Source organism: Leptodactylus fuscus, chromosome 1 (genome assembly GCF_031893055.1).
Source record: "Leptodactylus fuscus isolate aLepFus1 chromosome 1, aLepFus1.hap2, whole genome shotgun sequence".
Lineage (NCBI taxonomy): Eukaryota > Metazoa > Chordata > Amphibia > Anura > Leptodactylidae > Leptodactylus > Leptodactylus fuscus.
Window position 1 is genome coordinate 177,647,693 of NC_134265.1, and position 17,199 is coordinate 177,664,891.

Genomic DNA, 17,199 nt, shown 5'->3' on the forward strand with positions numbered 1-17,199 from the left:
TTTCGGAACGCTCTGTTCCTTAGTCATAGCGTGCTCAACATACAACTGATGGCTAGCTTATAAAGCACAAGTCTAAGTTAACGTGTGTTCATAATTTGACTCATTAATGATTCCTACACCCATTCCATATGTTCGATTTTCAATAAAGTTTAATTGTTTTTCAATGTTCTATATTTGGTAAAATCATAATATATATAAAAAGGGACAAGCTATCCATTACCTTGTAATGCATCTTTAACTTGTACATTATCTCCTGTAATATGTGGCAATATGTCAACAATTTGATAACATACCGATCACTATAGTGAATGCTACTGTGCGGAAAAAAAAACCCCATTCACAATCTGACGGGTCACGTGATGCTTAGTATCCAATTATATATTACTATCATGTAATTACCTAAAACTCCATTCATAAATCCTACACAATCACGTCATACTTTGTATCCAATCATATGTTATTATCGTATAGTTACATGAATGGAAGCCAACTGACCAATAAGAACACCGACGTGATATTCGAAGAACCAATCGGATCACACAGTACAGTGAAAATTTGGTCAGAGGAAAGTATCGAGACTCTGAGGGACTGTTTTAATAGAACATTATGGGAAGTGTTTCAAGACTCATTTCCAGGTGACATTGAGGGACTTACACACTGCATAACGGACTACATTAATTTTTGTGCAGACAGCACGGGATCAGCTAGAAAGGTGAGGTGTTTCTCCAATAACAAACCATGGATCAACTCTGAGATTAAAGCTCTTTTCAAGCAGAAAAGAATAATCTTTAGATCTGGGGGAGGTGCAAAAACAGTTGAGAACTGATCAGAGGGGAAAGCCAACTACAGGTGGAAGATGGAACTACAGATGGGGGAAGGTAGTGTGTCCTAGGTGTGTGCCTGAAGGTAATATCCGGACACAAACAGAAGGCCAGATAGAAGGTGACAGGAAGTGGCTTAACAAGCTAAATCTATACTTCAATAAATTACACTCCAAGCCAACTCTCCCTTCACCAGTATGTCAGTCAACCCCCCTCCCCTCACACACCAAGACCCAACCCCTGCCGACTTGCAGTCATTTGTAATCTGGCTTTATCTGATCCTCAAGGAGTCTCAAGTGTGTAGGGAAATGAAGAGGATTAAAGCAGACAAGGCCGGAGTACCCGATGGTTTAAGCGCAAGAGTTCTTAAAATGTGTGAAGACCAACTGTGTGGTATGACGCACATGTACAATATGAGTCTAAAGCTGGGAGTGGTACCTCAACTGTGGAAAACATCTTGTGTGGTACCAGTCCCAAAGAAACCCAACCCGATGGGCTACAATGACTACCAACTGTTACGGTTCTGTGTATATATCTATATAAATATTTTTTTTGAACAGAACCTATTAGCTGTAAGACACTGCAGCGAAGTCCACAGGCCCATATGGTGGGTGGCTGTATGTCTGAACTGAAATGTGAACTACTGCAAAGACACTGCAGCGCGGTACTTAATGTGAACAGCTGCAAAGACACTGCAGCATGAACTCAATGTGAACAGTGTGTACTGTGCGATACTCCATGAGAACAAGGTGCAACTAAAACCCTGTCAGTTTAGCTCACTGGTCAGGTGCACCAATACAAGAGAAACACACACGGCTGCCAAGGGTTAACACTCACTCCAGCAAACACACACACTTACCCCTGCGACAGCTAGGGGCCACCACGAAAGTTTAAAACATTCTCCTGCACACAGATTGGAGTTACCAGGGGAGTTTGCATGGTCCTGCACACAGCTTGGAGCCATCAAACACCCATACATGAAGTCAGACAGTACGCATAGGCTATCTCAGAGACCATACCTGCTGCAGATCTACAAGCTGGAATGGCGTCTACCACTCCTAGCCCTGGTGTAGCTCTAACAGTTCAGGGTTTATAGGTCCTACCTAACAGCACCCAGGAGAAGCAGAGGAACCCCACACAGAGGCCTAGTCTGAAACCTGCCTGAGTACTGGAGCCTATCCCTGCAAACTACTGTCATTCACTCCGTGGAGATTTTAGTCAAAGTGTGAGCACCCGGCAGGCGTCGGCTCACACTCTTTAAAGGGAAGTCCCCACCCAATAGGGGCGGTGGCCATGACCTCACCGCTCATGCTCAGTAGGGGAGAAATGGCACTTAGCTTGTGAGCAGCTCCAATAGGTCTGAGCATGCTAGTAAGGTGAAAGCTAGATGGTTAGACTGACCCACAGGTGGCGCTGTGCGCTATGATAGCAACCTGCAGGACCCAATCCTAACATTACCCCCTCTTAGGGCCCCCCCTTCAAAAGCCCCCAAAAGGTCTGGTGCGACAAGGAGCCAGAACGGGGATGGGCGTCGGTTGCGGGCAACTCCCTTAGTTCAAACATAACAGCAAGACCTTGGCTCACACTTCTGTTATGGTTCTATGTATATATATAAATAATATTTTTTGAACAACAGAACCTCTAGTCTGTAGAACACTACAGCGAGGTCCACAGGCCCAATGGTGGGCGGCTGTATGTCTTAACTCAATGTGCACTACTGCAAAGACACAGTGTCTTTGCAGCTGTTCTCATTAAGTACAGCGCTACAGTGTCTTTGCAGCTGTTCACATTAGGTACCACGCTGCAGTGTCTTTGCAGTAGTTCACATTGAGTTCAGACATACAGCCGCCCACCATTGGGCCTGTGGACCTCGCTGTAGTGTTCTACAGACTAGAGGTTCTGTTGTTCAAAAAATATTATTTATATATATACACAGAACCGTAACACCGACCTGTATCACTAACATCCCACCTGATGAAGGTCCTAGAGAGACAGGTCCTGACACACCTGCTCCCTCTAGTGTGCTCCGCTATGGACCCCCTACAGTTTGCCTATCAGCCGGGTATTGGGGTGGATGACGCCATCATCCACCTTCTTCACAGAGCTCTCTCTCACCTGGAGAAACCCGGGAACACTGAGAATAATGTACTTTGATTTCTCCAGTGTTCAACACCATTCATCCTGAGCTATTGAGGGAGAAGCTGAACCTTGGTGGAGTGGACCATCACCTGTCCAACTGGATAATAGACTAGCTCACAAACCGCCCTCAGTATGTGAGAGCCCGGGACTGTGTGTCAGACACTGTGATCTGTAGTACGGGGGCACCACAAGGTACAGTTCTTGCCCCATTTCTCTTCACACTGTACACTGCTGACTTTAGGCACAACTCATCCAGTTGTTACTTACAGAAGTACTCCGATGACTCTGCTATAGTAGGCCTTATCACTGATGGCGACGATAGGGAATACAGAGACTTAAACCGGGATTTTGTTGAATGGTGCCAGCGGAACCAGCTCAGGATTAATGCTGGGAAGACCAAGGAGATGGTGGTGGACTCTAGTAAACGAAGAGGTGTTCCGACCCCAGTGGAGGTCCAAGGAACATGTATTGAGATAGTCAAGACCTATAAATACCTGGGTGTGCTCCTCAATAATAAACTGGACTGGGCTGATCACCTGAAGGCACTGCACAGAAAGAGTCACGGCAGACTCTACCTGCTCAGAAGGCTGAGGGCCTTCAGAGTCCAGGGGCCACTTCATAGGGCCTTCTTCAACTCTGTGGTTGCTTCAGCCATCTTTTTCAGTGTGGCCTGCTGGGGGAGTAGTATATAAACCAGGGACAGAAATAGACTTGACAGGCTGATCAGAAGGGCCAGCTCTGTCCTGGGGAGCCCCCTGGACCCAGTACAGGTGGTGGGTGACAGAAAGACACTGTCTGTGGTGAGCTCCATGCAGGAGAACAAATCCCACCCCATGTATGAGACCTTGATGGCACTTGGCAGTACTGTAAGTGACCGTCTGCTTCACCCCAAGTGTGAGAAGGAGCGTTATCGCAGGTCCTTCCTTCCAACCACGACCAGGCTGTATAATCTACATCAGACCAAGCGAAGATCACTCCAAACAGAAAACTAAATGATTATGACTATGAAGTCTTCCTTCTTTCTTCTTCTGTTCCTAAGCTGCTATGGACTCCTAGTATATCTTCTCTTCTCAGCATATGTGTGTCTACTTCTGTAATATATTACTGTGTATTATCCTGTATTTGTATTACTATGCTGCTGTAACATACTAAAATTTCCCCACTGTGGACTATTAAAGAATTATCTTATCTTAACTGACCAATAAGAACACCGACATGTGATATTTGAAGAACCACTTGGATTATAGATTGAACATTAATGCGGAATCAGTATATCCAAAGTATATGGGGGGGGGGGGGGTTCACTCCTTTTTTTGTATTTTTCTGTATCTATATTTTACCATTATCATGGATTAAAAGTTACATTTTAAATTCCTTGGAGTTATACCGATCTACCTCTATTCATCTACATTTATTTATAGGATACCTGAGTTTTCATTGTAGCTTACAAGTCAAACAGGCTACTCTTGCATAATATTGTTCTGTTTATGCCTGACCCTTCAAAAGTGTTATTTTCTTTGCATGAATAATCACCCCAGTTTGCTTGCACCTTCACCTATAGTCCACTCACAACAAGGAAGTGGGTACATGTTGTGAGAGCATGCCAGTAATTTACTGGGCTACACTTTTTCCCTTTCAGGAGTTCCTATGAGTCTTTGTGGCTTAATCAAGAGGGACTGGCTGCTGGCTGAGTTTTCCTGTTCGCTTGGATACACTCAACCTGTAGTAGTGTAATCTGATAAATTTCCAGTTACAGCCAAAGACTCCTTCTTCTTCTTTTTTCAGTTCCCTGCTGGGTCAAGAGGGTTAACTGGCTTACATAGCTTTTATCTGTTTTGTGCCCAGCTATTAGCAGCTTATGAGGGGTTCCTTTTGCCATCGCTTATGCTACAATGCATAGTCGCAAATTGACAATTTTATGCTAAAAAAAGATGTTACAGAGGGTATCCCACCCAACTAGTTAAAGTCTTAAAGGGGATGTCCAAAATTGGACAATTTTTAACCACTTCCGGACCGCCCATAAACTATATACGTCCGGGAAGTGGTTGCCTTGTTCTGACAGGACGCACCTGTACGTCCAGTCAGAACACAGCAGCTGCACGGAGATCGTGCAGCTGATTTCAATGGGAGCCGGCTGTAACTTCAGCCGGAGCTCCCAGAGAGATAGCAGGGAAGATTTATTCCCTTCCCTGCTATCTCGATCGCTGTGTATACAGCGCTCAATGAGCGCTGTATACACAGCTATGCACACTGCCATAATTCAGCTGCCCTCTGACCCGGCAGACATGTGATCCGCCGGGAGCAGAGTCTTGCAAAAGCTGCTGGGTCCTGCAGGACCCCAGATCAGCTCAGTAAGCTGTATATACAGCGTGCAGGAGGCTGTATTTATCCTGCATCTGGGGTTAAATGTAGCAGCCCCAGTTATAGGAGAAATCAGCCTCAAGTACAAAAAAATAAGTGATCAGATGTCCCCAAAGGTCTCATTACCTTATGGGGACACAATCTGGGAAAAAAATAAACTAAAAATATAATTAAAAAGTTTTTAAAAAATGTAAATAAAATAATAATAAAAAATAAATAAATAATACGCTAATAAAACGCCGTTATTAAAGGTTATAGCCCCACCCCCGACGACACCATACAAAATAAAAATTACCGTAACGGAGAGGAAAAACTATATTATAAAGTTTTTCAGTGACACTTTGTGTTATTAACCCCTTCCCGACATGCGCCGTAATAGTACGGCGCATGTCGGGTCTGTAACTATGGCGACCGCCCGGGAGCTGGGCGGCCGCCATAGCCGCCGGGTGTCTACTGCTTTAAGCAGTAGACAACCGGCTCTAATGCCTCCGATCGGTCCCCGGACCGATCGGAGGCATTAACCCCTCCGGCGCCGCGATCAAAGGCCGGCCATTTTGGCCGGGATCGCCGGCTCCTGGAGCATGCTCCAGGGCTGACGTCCCATTGCCATGACAGCCGGGAGCCTTGTACAGGCTCCCAGGCTTGTCTGCAAATACTCTCTTTTGCAGGCTGGTCTATGCAGCCTGCAAAAGAAAGGATGCTTTTTTGCAATGCATTGCAATGCATTAGCATTGTAATGCATTGCATTAGTGATCAGACCCCCTGGGGTTCAACACCCCTAGGGGGTCTAATAAATGCAAGAAAAAAAAAAAAAAAGTTAAAAAAAATATAAAAAAATATAAAAAGAATTAAAAGTTCAAATCACCCCCCTTTCCCTAGAACACATATAAAAGTTCGGTAAACGCCATAGCAGGAAAAATAGTCAAAAGTGCCAAACCGCCGTTTTTTCACTGTTTTGATTCTGATAAAAATTTGAATAAAAAGTGATCAAAGCAATAACATTTCCCGAAAATCGTAGAACTAAAAAGTACACCCGGCCCCGCAAAAAAAGACGCCCTATGCATCCCCGTACACTTACGTATAAAAAAGTTACGGCCGTCGGAATATGGCGACTTTTAGAAAAAAAATTTTTTAACACAGTTTTGGAATTTTTTTTAGGGGTCAAAATGTAAATAAAACCATATAAATTTGGTATCCCTGGAACCGTACCGAAACACAGAATATAGGGGACATGTCATTTTGGCTGAAGAGTGAACACCGTAAAACCAAAGCCCGTAAGAAAGTCGCAGAAATGCATTTTTTCTTCAAATCCACCCCATTCTGAATTTTTTTCCTGCTTCCCAGTACATTATATAGAATAATTAATGGTGGCATCATGAAGAAAAAATTGTCCCGCAAAAATTAAGACCTCATATGGCTCTGGGAGCGGAGAAATAAAAAAAGTTATGGGGTTTAGAAGGAGGGGAGTCAAAAACAAAAAACGAAAATCAAAAAATGCCATCGGCGGGAAGGGGTTAAATAAAAAATAATAATAAATTGAAAACCAGACACAATTTCCCTCCTATTTTGTTTATATTTTCCCGGATATAAAAAAAATTAAAACACATTTGAAAATAAAAATAACACAAAAATAAAGCTCTATGTGTCCCCGAAAAAAAAACGCAAAAATTAGTTGACTGAGACATACGAGAAAAATTTTACAGACCTCAAAACCGCACATACAAAATAAACCTAAAATGTGTCTGGTCCTGGACCACAAATTGGCCTGGTACTGAAGTGGTTAAAGGAGTCGGGGGCGGTGATATAAAAAAAAAAATGCATACTCGCCTGCGCCAGTGCTCCGATGGGTTCTCCCGGGTCTCTTCCTGAGTCCTGTTGAAGCCGTTGATTGACCTCAGTAATCACCAATTGGCGGCTTCAGCAGAACTCCGGAGGAGACCCGTTCAGCAGAAGGACCAGAACACGCAGGGAGGACAAGGAAGTACTGGGTACAGGTGATTATGAATTTTTTTCTCACTGTCCCCGACTGATTTAAAAGTTAGAGGTTGTCTAGTTTTGCCTGAAATATAGTTTTCCCCTTGAAATATATTTTGTACTAATATATTCTCTCTACAAGTTATCTTGTTGAATCTCATTGTGAAACACCAAGCCTTGTTAGCCTATTGCAGTGTATAATACTGAACTATCGAGCAGACCATCGCTGGATCAGGTCCCCTAGTGGGAAAAAAAAAAAAGTGTAAAAAAAATATAAAGTGTTTAAAAAAATAATCAATGAATACAGCCCCCAAAATGGCCCCTTCCTTTATAAAATGAATTATATAACAATGACCCAAAAATTAATGAAAAAAAATACTTATTTGGCATGGCTGCATCCATAACAACTTGTACAATGAAACTGAAACATTATTTAATCTACAAGGAATGTCGTAAAAAAAAAAACTGAAAACCCCCCCCAAAACCCCCCCCCCCCCCAAAAAAAAACCCGCTGGAAGTTGTGATGTTTCACCATCTCGCCTCACAGATTATTCTATAAAAAGTGATCAAAAAGTCATATGCTCCCCAAAACAATGTCAATGAAAAGCACAACTTGCTCTGCAAAAGATAAGCCCTCAACCGACTCTGTCAACTGAAAAATGTTTAATCTCTCAGAAGATGGTGATGCAAAAATAATTGATTTATGTCCTCAGATGGGTTTTTGTTCTGCAGAATTAATAATACTTAAAAAAATAATAATATAAATTACAACATAATATAAATTAGGTATAACTATAATAGTACCAACTCGCAGAATAGAGGTAACATGTTACTTATGCTCAGTGGCGTAACTACCACCATAGCAGCAGAGGCAGCTGCCACAGGGCCCGGGACATTAGGGGCCCGGTGACAGCTGCTACCGCTGCTATCATTATTCTCGGAGGTCTTTTTGGACCCCCGAGTATAATGATCAGGGCCCCCTGTTGGTGGAATACTTTCCACCAACAGGGGGCCCCGAAGCTGCAGCAACGGCTGAGACACAGGAGCTGCAGGTCTGGCTCCTCTCAGCGCTTCAGGACGCTCCCCCTCTCCCCCTCCCTCCCTTTCTCTGTCTGTCCTCTGCCCACCAATGAGAGGGCTGAGGAGAGCCCAGGAGGCGGGGCTTATCCCTGCTGAGCTCCTGCCGTCCTGCACTCAAGAGGAGAGGAGGAAGAAGCTGCTCCAGGAAAATGAAACTAAAGATACACAGGTGCATACTGGGGTTACTTATTAATATCAGGTCCACAGGTACATACTGGGGTTACTTATTAATATCAGGCATTTGGGGTGATTACTTTTGTTTTAGTAACTCCATGTGCCTCATATTAATAGGAGTTAACCCTATCATGTCCCTCACATTAACCCCTGTGTGCCTCACCATAAGAGTTACTGATATGTGAGTTTTTCAGCACAGGGGTATACTCAAGTGAAAATAAAACGTAGCTTTTAATAAATATGATTAAAAACAAAATTTCTGTGTAACTCGTCACTGCTATTGTGTTACAGTGTTAACAACAAGTATTGCACACTTGTATCCTTTTGTGGATAGGGCAAGGGGGGTGGCCAGAGTCGGGGAAACCCACCCCACCAGCAATGGTCCAAAATAGTTAACAGCGCGGTGTGGTATACACCCCCCCCCCCCCCGTATGACCAATTCCCCCCTATATCTCCAAGGGCTAATGTCATTGCTCCTGTCACTATTTGTTAAAGTGGTGTCTAAACAGATATAGTCACTTGATAAAACAATAGTAACCCTCTTATCTAAATAAGTGCAGATATAGCAGACTGCCTCTAATAGGTCGGATATAACAGGCTGCGCTTACACTATTACAAGCTAATTGTTAGCACACAAGTAAACTGGAGTAGACTGAGCTAATGGCATTATAAGCCCTATTCAAACACTCTCTACGCGTTTCGCAAGGCTCATCAGGAGAGTTAGAGATAAGAAAACAAAAAAGGTTGCGGTAATAACCACATTTCCTGAGTCCTGGATGGTAGGACTCAGTACATATAGCAGATCCGACGCCGACCACTAGGGAGGGGTATAAATTGGTCTCCACTACGATCAGTGGTAGATACTCGAGGCAGAGCTAAGGGTTAATGTAACCGTTTCATGCAAATGGAGCTGTACATTGGATGTCCGTATCGGGACACTAAGGTAGTGGGTATTTTGTGGTCAAACGGCGATTGTTGCCGAGGATTTTCATTCGTGTAATCCTGTAAAGATCTAAATATGATGCATCACTTACCTTAGTTTTAGACACGTAGTAAGCACTGATCCTCTGCATAACTGGCTTCTGTGTCGGCGTCTTTAATAAACACACGTAATAGTGTGAGTACCTAAACTCAATGTATTACTTACCTGTTCTTGAACATCTCTTTGGTTTCTGACTGGAGTGACACATGTCTTTGTTTACCAGTGCCATGCGTCTGTACACGCCCCTGATGAGGTATCTGCTGGAGGCCTATCTGCTTGCCCCAGCGGGTGGAGGCGTGTCTGGGGGTGTGTGGCTATTGACCAGAACTTGGTCTATTTAAACCCGTCTGGCGTAGCGGTCGGCGTCGGATCTGCTATATGTACTGAGTCCTACCATCCAGGACTCAGGAAATGTGGTTATTACCGCAACCTTTTTTGTTTTCTTATCTCTAACTCTCCTGATGAGCCTTGCGAAACCCATAGAGAGTGTTTGAATAGGGCTTATAATGCCATTAGCTCAGTCTACTCCAGTTTACTTGTGTGCTAACAATTAGCTTGTAATAGTGTAAGCGCAGCCTGTTATATCCGACCTATTAGAGGCAGTCTGCTATATCTGCACTTATTTAGATAAGAGGGTTACTATTGTTTTATCAAGTGACTATATCTGTTTAGACACCACTTTAACAAATAGTGACAGGAGCAATGACATTAGCCCTTGGAGATATAGGGGGGAATTGGTCATACGGGGGGGGGGGGGGGGGGGGGGGGGGTGTATACCACACCGCGCTGTTAACTATTTTGGACCATTGCTGGTGGGGTGGGTTTCCCCGACTCTGGCCACCCCCCTTGCCCTATCCACAAAAGGATACAAGTGTGCAATACTTGTTGTTAACACTGTAACACAATAGCAGTGACGAGATACACAGAAATTTTGTTTTTAATCATATTTATTAAAAGCTACGTTTTATTTTCACTTGAGTATACCCCTGTGCTGAAAAACTATTGATTTTGGATATACTAGCCCTTGGATACAATTACTGATATGTGAGACATATGGGGGTAATAGTAATGAAGATACTTTATTATTACCTGCATGTCTCTCACATATCAGTAACTCTTATGGTGAGGCACACAGGGGTTAATGTGAGGGACATGATGGGGTTAACTTCTATTAATATGAGGCACATGGAGTTACTCCACAATTGTCCTGGTATAGCGGTCAGCGGTGACGTGACAGTATTTAGTCCTGTAGGGGCCACTAAGGGACATAATACTGTGTGCAGTGGCCACTATTGGGTATAATATTGTATACAGGGGCCACTATGGGGGATAATACTGTGTGCAGGGGCCACTATGGGGGATAATACTGTGTGCAGTGGCCACTATTGGGTATAATACTGTATACAGGGGCCACTATGGGGGATAATACTGTGTGCAGGGGCCACTATTGGGTATAATACTGTGTGCAGGGTCCACTATTGGTCATAATAGAGTGTGCAGGAATGCGTAGGAGGGACTCGGTCGAGATCTTCGGTGTCAGGGGGGCCCCATGTCAAAAGATCGCCCCGCGCCCCGCCATTCCTAGTTACGCCACTGCTTATGCTGTATGCTGCACAGAAAAAAAAAATTAAAGGTAAAAAACTAATGCTAGTATCCACATAGCACTCCTCCATTGGCACCCCGCTGTGTACCCAAACAGCAGTTTATGCCCACATGTAAAACACTTTTGTATCCACTTTTGTATTAATCTTATATGTGGGTATAAACTGCTATTTGGCCACACAACTAAGCACAGAAGGGAAGGCGAGCTATTTGGTTTGGCTTAGACCAGACCTGGGCAAAGTCCGGCCCCCGGGCCACATCCGGCCCTCTGACTGATTCAGTCCGGCCCGCACAGCTTTGACTAGGGAGGCATGTCTAGGGGGCGTGTCTAGGGGGGCGTGTCTTAGCGCCGGCCGAAGATGGAGATGTGGAGCGTGTCATAAAGTTCTGAGAGATGTAAGGTGAGCTGCAGGGGGGAGAGAGAGAGAGAGAGAGAGAGAGAGAGAGAGAGTGTGTGTGTGTGTCTATGTGTGTGTCTGTCTATATGTGTGCCTGTCTATATATATGTGTGTGTGTGTCTACATGTGCCTGCGTTTGTGTGTGTGTCTCAGTAACCTAGGGGCAGAGATGGAAGGGGAATGTTATACTGGGGCAGAGATGGCAGATGGAGGGGGGACATGAAATGGGGAAAATAAAGGGGGATACGAAACTGAGGGAGAAATGGAGGGGGGGCATGAAACTGTGGGTAGATGAAGAGGGCACAGACTGGGGGGACATTAAACTGTGGAGGAAGCTGTAGGGGGACCTGTCTGCCTCTAGTTGCCCCCAGTTTAATGTCACCCTCCAGCTACCCCTACAGTTTAATGTCTGCTTCCCGATTTTAATGTCCTCCTCTAGTTGCCCCCAGTTTCATGTCCCGCTCCAGCTGTCAATTTATTGCCCCCCTCCAACTACCCCCACTGTTTAATGTCCCCCTCCAGCTGCTCCAGTTTTGTGTCCCCTCTAGTTTCCCCCAGTTTATACTGGGGCACCAGGAGAGGGACGTAATACTGTGGGGCAGTTGAAAGGGAACATTATAATGTGGGGGCATATAGTGTCCGGATGACTGTAGGAGGATTGTACTGTGTGGGGGCATATGGAAAGATGATTGGGAATGGGCGGAGTCAATGTAGAAGTGGGTGGAGCTAAATTTGCCGTGGCACAGCCCTCTAGCATAGTTTCAATTTCTTATGCGGCCCCATGGGAAAATTAATTGCCCACCCCTGGCTTAGACGGTTTGGTTTTTGGACACTATGCCACTTTTGCAGAGCCCTGAAATGCCAGTAAAGTGAAATCCCCTGACATGTGACCCCATTTAATAAACTATACCATTGAAGGAATTTATCCAGGGGTACAGTGAGCATTTTTAACCCCCAAGTGTTGCAGGCATTTATTTTCCATAAATGAATATGCAGCTGATGCTGAAAGGAAAAAAATGGCAATTTGTCCAGGAATATGTCATTTCAGTGTGTAATATGTCGTGCCCAGTTTGCATCAGAGACAAATACTCCAAAAGCTGTTTTGGCCGGGATACCAGCTTTTTTTTTTTTAAATGTAGATTGTGCACAACATACAGGGATCACAGTGTACATTTTATATTTAAGTATGTCTTTGTAGAATGGGAGGAAATCCACACAAACACGGGGAGAACATACAAACTCGTTGCAGATGTTGTTCCTGCCAGGATTCGAACCCAGAATACCAAAGGAGCTGGTCTCATAACACCATGGGCCTCATTCGCAATAGCTTCTGAGGCCCTTCAGGAGTTCAGCAGTGTTGGAGGAGGTATGGCTATTGTCGCCATCTCGGCTGCGATCCCATTCAAAGTAAATCGATTATTGTCTGCCGCTTTAGCTGTTTCTTCCCCTTCATCATGTTTTCTCAGTAAGATCTTCTCAGTAAGATCTAATAAGTATCACAGAATAATAGCCAAAATGTATGGGCTGTTATCACTTTGTTTTGCTACACGATATGGTAACTTTGGGGCCTAAGCCACCAGTAATAATAGAGGACAGGACCATCCAGAGCAATTCTCAGCTGTAGGTAAGCGTAATAAAAGGCTCAGTAGTGGAGACCCAAAGGAGTCATTGTACAGACTGAGAGAACTCTCTATTTCAAGATTCATTCTTAGATCCTCCCAGCAATAGCAGAACTCAGGTTGATTATCTCAGGTTAGATGGTCAAATAGAAAGAGGAGTCAAGGCTATGTCATAGCTGCAACAGTCAGTTTGCTCCACAGGTATCGGAGAAGGCAGGCATCAAAGATGAATCAGTAGTTGCAACAGGTGTGAGGAAGGGTTGAGAGTTGAGTAAGTATGTATGTGAGGAGTCTCCCTGATGGCTGTGTAGACTCTTAGCACTCATAGTAGGAAGTCCTTGGTTTGGATGGATGTTGTGCCAGGTTGAGCAACAGTAGGGTGTGGCATTTGGCTGGAGCTATGGATGTAATAGGTTTTGCAAAGGGGGTTCCAGAGGGAGCCTGGGATGGAGAGCAGTCCCCTTGATGGTTGGCTAAGGTCTCTGCACTCACCCTCCCAAAGCTGAGGAGTAACTGAGCACCCCTGTTCTTGAAGAAAAAGGCCTGAATTGCGGCCCACAAGTATAGAGGCAGAGTGTGCTAGGACTATCAGGCGATCCCCTAGTACTGTCTGACAGTATAGAAACACAGAAACAGTCACAAGGCCGCACTGGAGATTGCTGTATAGATGGTAAAACGAGATGGCTACAAAGAAGATATTGCAGTTCAGTGAAGTTTGGTAGTGTGGAGCCCAAGGGTGACAGATGGGATTAGGGAAGCTCTGGATCGCTGGACTGTACATTCGCCAATGTACCTGATGGCTAGTAGGATGTACCAGGGAGTCAGGCGGTAGTCTAATGTGGGGGTCGCCGATGCTTTGAATTCCTGTATTGGACCCTTAGCTTCAGACTCTGGTAGTGGCAGAAGAGCCTGAAGGCTTCTCGTCTTTGTCTGCTGAGGCTGGGAGACTCCTTGGCCTGTTTCTCTGTGTAGAAAATTAGACGCAAGGTGGATACACAGCTGCGACTCCAAAATAGCTGCCGTTCAGAGGTTGCTTGCAGGTCCAAAGATATATCTCGGTTGAAGTACACTGCAGCTGGTCAAAAGCAGACAAAACAACCCTAATCACATATTGGGGTTTAGGGGCATTTATTTATATTTATTTTTATTAATGTATTTGGGTGGTTGACTGTCTAATTGCGATTCCCCCCCCCCCTTTCTTTCTTTTATAAATAAATACAAAAATATTGATAAATGATTACCACTAAAATGAAGTAAAACGTGTCACCAAAAAAACGATTTCACTATTGTAAGTTAATGTTTCTAAAAGTTATTGCCATATAAAGTGTCACGTCAGTTTTGAAAAATCAGGCCTGGTCCTTAGGGTACTTTTAGGCTGTGTCCCTAAAGGGTTAATTCCATGGTACTGTACGCTACTATTTGAAGGTTTACATATAATAAACAGAACAAGTACAACACTAACAGTGACCAACTGTAACTATACTGTGGGATAGAAGGCCCTGCCAACAAGGTCTTACAATCTGTGAGGTCATTCTTCAAGATCTTCTTGAAGCTTGTGATTGTGGGGGACAATCTTGTGTGTCTTAGTAGTGAGTTCCAGAGTATGGGTGATGCATTGGAGAAGTCTTGGACGTGTTTGTGTGAAGAGTAGGTAAGGGCAGAGTGAAGTAGATCTTGAGAGGGTTTGGATTTGGTCAAATATAAGAAGGAGACAGGATGTGGATGGCTTTGTACGTCAGCATTAACATTTTAAACTATATTCTCTCGGCAACAGGTAGCCAATGACGACATTGGGAGAGACTGATGAAAAACAGAGGGAGAGATGGATAACCCCTTCCTGTCGGTAACATTTTTCATTGCAGCCTGCAATAGAAAGTAATGAGAGACAGGGCTGAAAGCCTTCAAAAGGCTCCCAGCAGTCATTGTAATGATATACGAGCCCTGGAGCTTACTCCAGGTGTCAGTGATCTCCAGCAAAATGGCACCTTGGTCAGCTTTGACCGAGACGTTCAGGAAGGGGTAGATTAATGCCCCAGTACTAATGATCATGGGCATTATACAGCAGAAACCAAGCAGCTAGGATGGCCGCTCTGCTCCTGAGTGGCCGCCATATTTAAATACCCGACATCCATCATACTATCATGGCGGATGCTGGGAAAGGATTAAGCAAGCAGCAGAGTTTAGGTTGGAATGGAGGAGGACGAGAGCATTTGCTGGGAAGCAGTGTAGAAGGATGTTATTGTAGTCTAAGCAGGAGATTGAGGGTGTGTACTAGCATTTTTGTAATTTCAGGGGTGAGGAAGCAGCAGTTTTGTTGACTCTTCTTGAGTTGGAGGCAGCAGGTGGTGTTGAGGGCTTGATTGTCAGGCTTGAGTCAAATTATCCCAAGGCAACACACATGTGGGGTAGGTAGTGGGTGAGTGCTAGGTGAGGGGAAGACATCTGTGATGTGCCTACTCCCACTTTGGGCACCAAAGCAAGTGCATTACACAGCACTAGAGATGAGCGAGTACTATTCGAAACGGCAGTTTCGAATAACACGCACCCATAGCAATGAATGGAGGCGGCCGGCACGCAGGTTGTTAAGCAGCAGGACGCCGGCCCCGTCTGCGTGCCGGCCGCCTCCATTCATTGCTATGGGTGCGTGCTATTCGAAACTGCCGTTTCGAATAGTACTCGCTCATGTATACACAGCACCCATTCAGATGAGCCATATTCAAAATATATGGCAAAGGCTGTGTAAGGTAATGCAGATATAGACCTTGAATTTTTGGTTATATATATATATATATATATATATATATATATATATATATATATTTATATATATATATATATATATATATATATATATTTATATATATAGTAACTTCCTCTCTTGAACATTTGCATAGTGAAAGTGAGGTGTAGCACAAGCATGTTGGCACATGATGGCTTCATTTTAAGCAGTGTGAAAGTTTGGTACTGTATTTTGTGTTCTGTTCTATGCTTATGTCACTTTAACGGGTATAGGTCATCTTATGGTCAGTGTTCCATTATGTTGTGGAAATTGAATTGCACACTGACTCCTTAAAGGCAGAAGTAAGTTGCACCTATAGGTTTCACCATTGTAGAAGTTGTTGGTTACTCCTCTGGGATGAGACCCACTGATGTCAGCGATTGCCCAGGTTACCCAGGATAAAAATGGCTCCATATTTAATTACGTGTTCTTACGTTCTCGGTGAGTAAGCAGCTTGGAGGGCACCTTAGGATGTGACAAGCTTAGAAGCTTTTTGGAGAGCTTTAGGAGTGGAGCCACATCACAGCTGGAAAGATGGAAATTGGTTCCCTGACCTACTCAACTAAGAGGCACTCATAAGTTCAAGAGTGGGCTCTCTGGTGTACTGTTTGCCATCACTGCCTGTAATCTTACAAACCTGGCCTTGTGTTCTACTGTTTATTTTCTTCTGTCAAACTGCAAACTATTCTACTGAAGTATTCCATCTACCGTGTTTGCCACATCTACCTTAGAAAAATGAATGCCAGAGCTAGCACCACATTGGCTGTAGATTAGTGGAGCCCAGATGGAGAAACCATATTGAGCCAGCACTGGTGACTACTTGCCAGTGCCCATTACAGCTGCATTGATATAGCCAAAAAAAGTATTGCATCTAATAAGAATGATGCAGCAAAATCAGTTTTGTTTTTCCTTGTAATCAGTTCCAAATGATGATATGACAAAATCTGGCTGTGTGAATGCAATGTAATAGGGGAGAGTACTAAATGAGATGTCTTTATATATTGCATTTGTACCCCAAAAAATTGTGGATTATATTAAAGAAAGGCAAACAACCTCCTTATTATAGTTGTAGTATCATGTTCTTGTCTTTATTATGAGCACTACCAGCATTTCAGAGCTGTCCGTGGACATCTTCAATGATATAAACATAGTAAGGTCAAGTTATTCAGTTGATGGTTAACCAACTTAGACTGAATGGTAGCTGATGAAAGTTGGTCAGGTCTAGTTTCCCAGCGCCTTGAGGGTGTTCACCAGTAATTCCTTGTCGGCA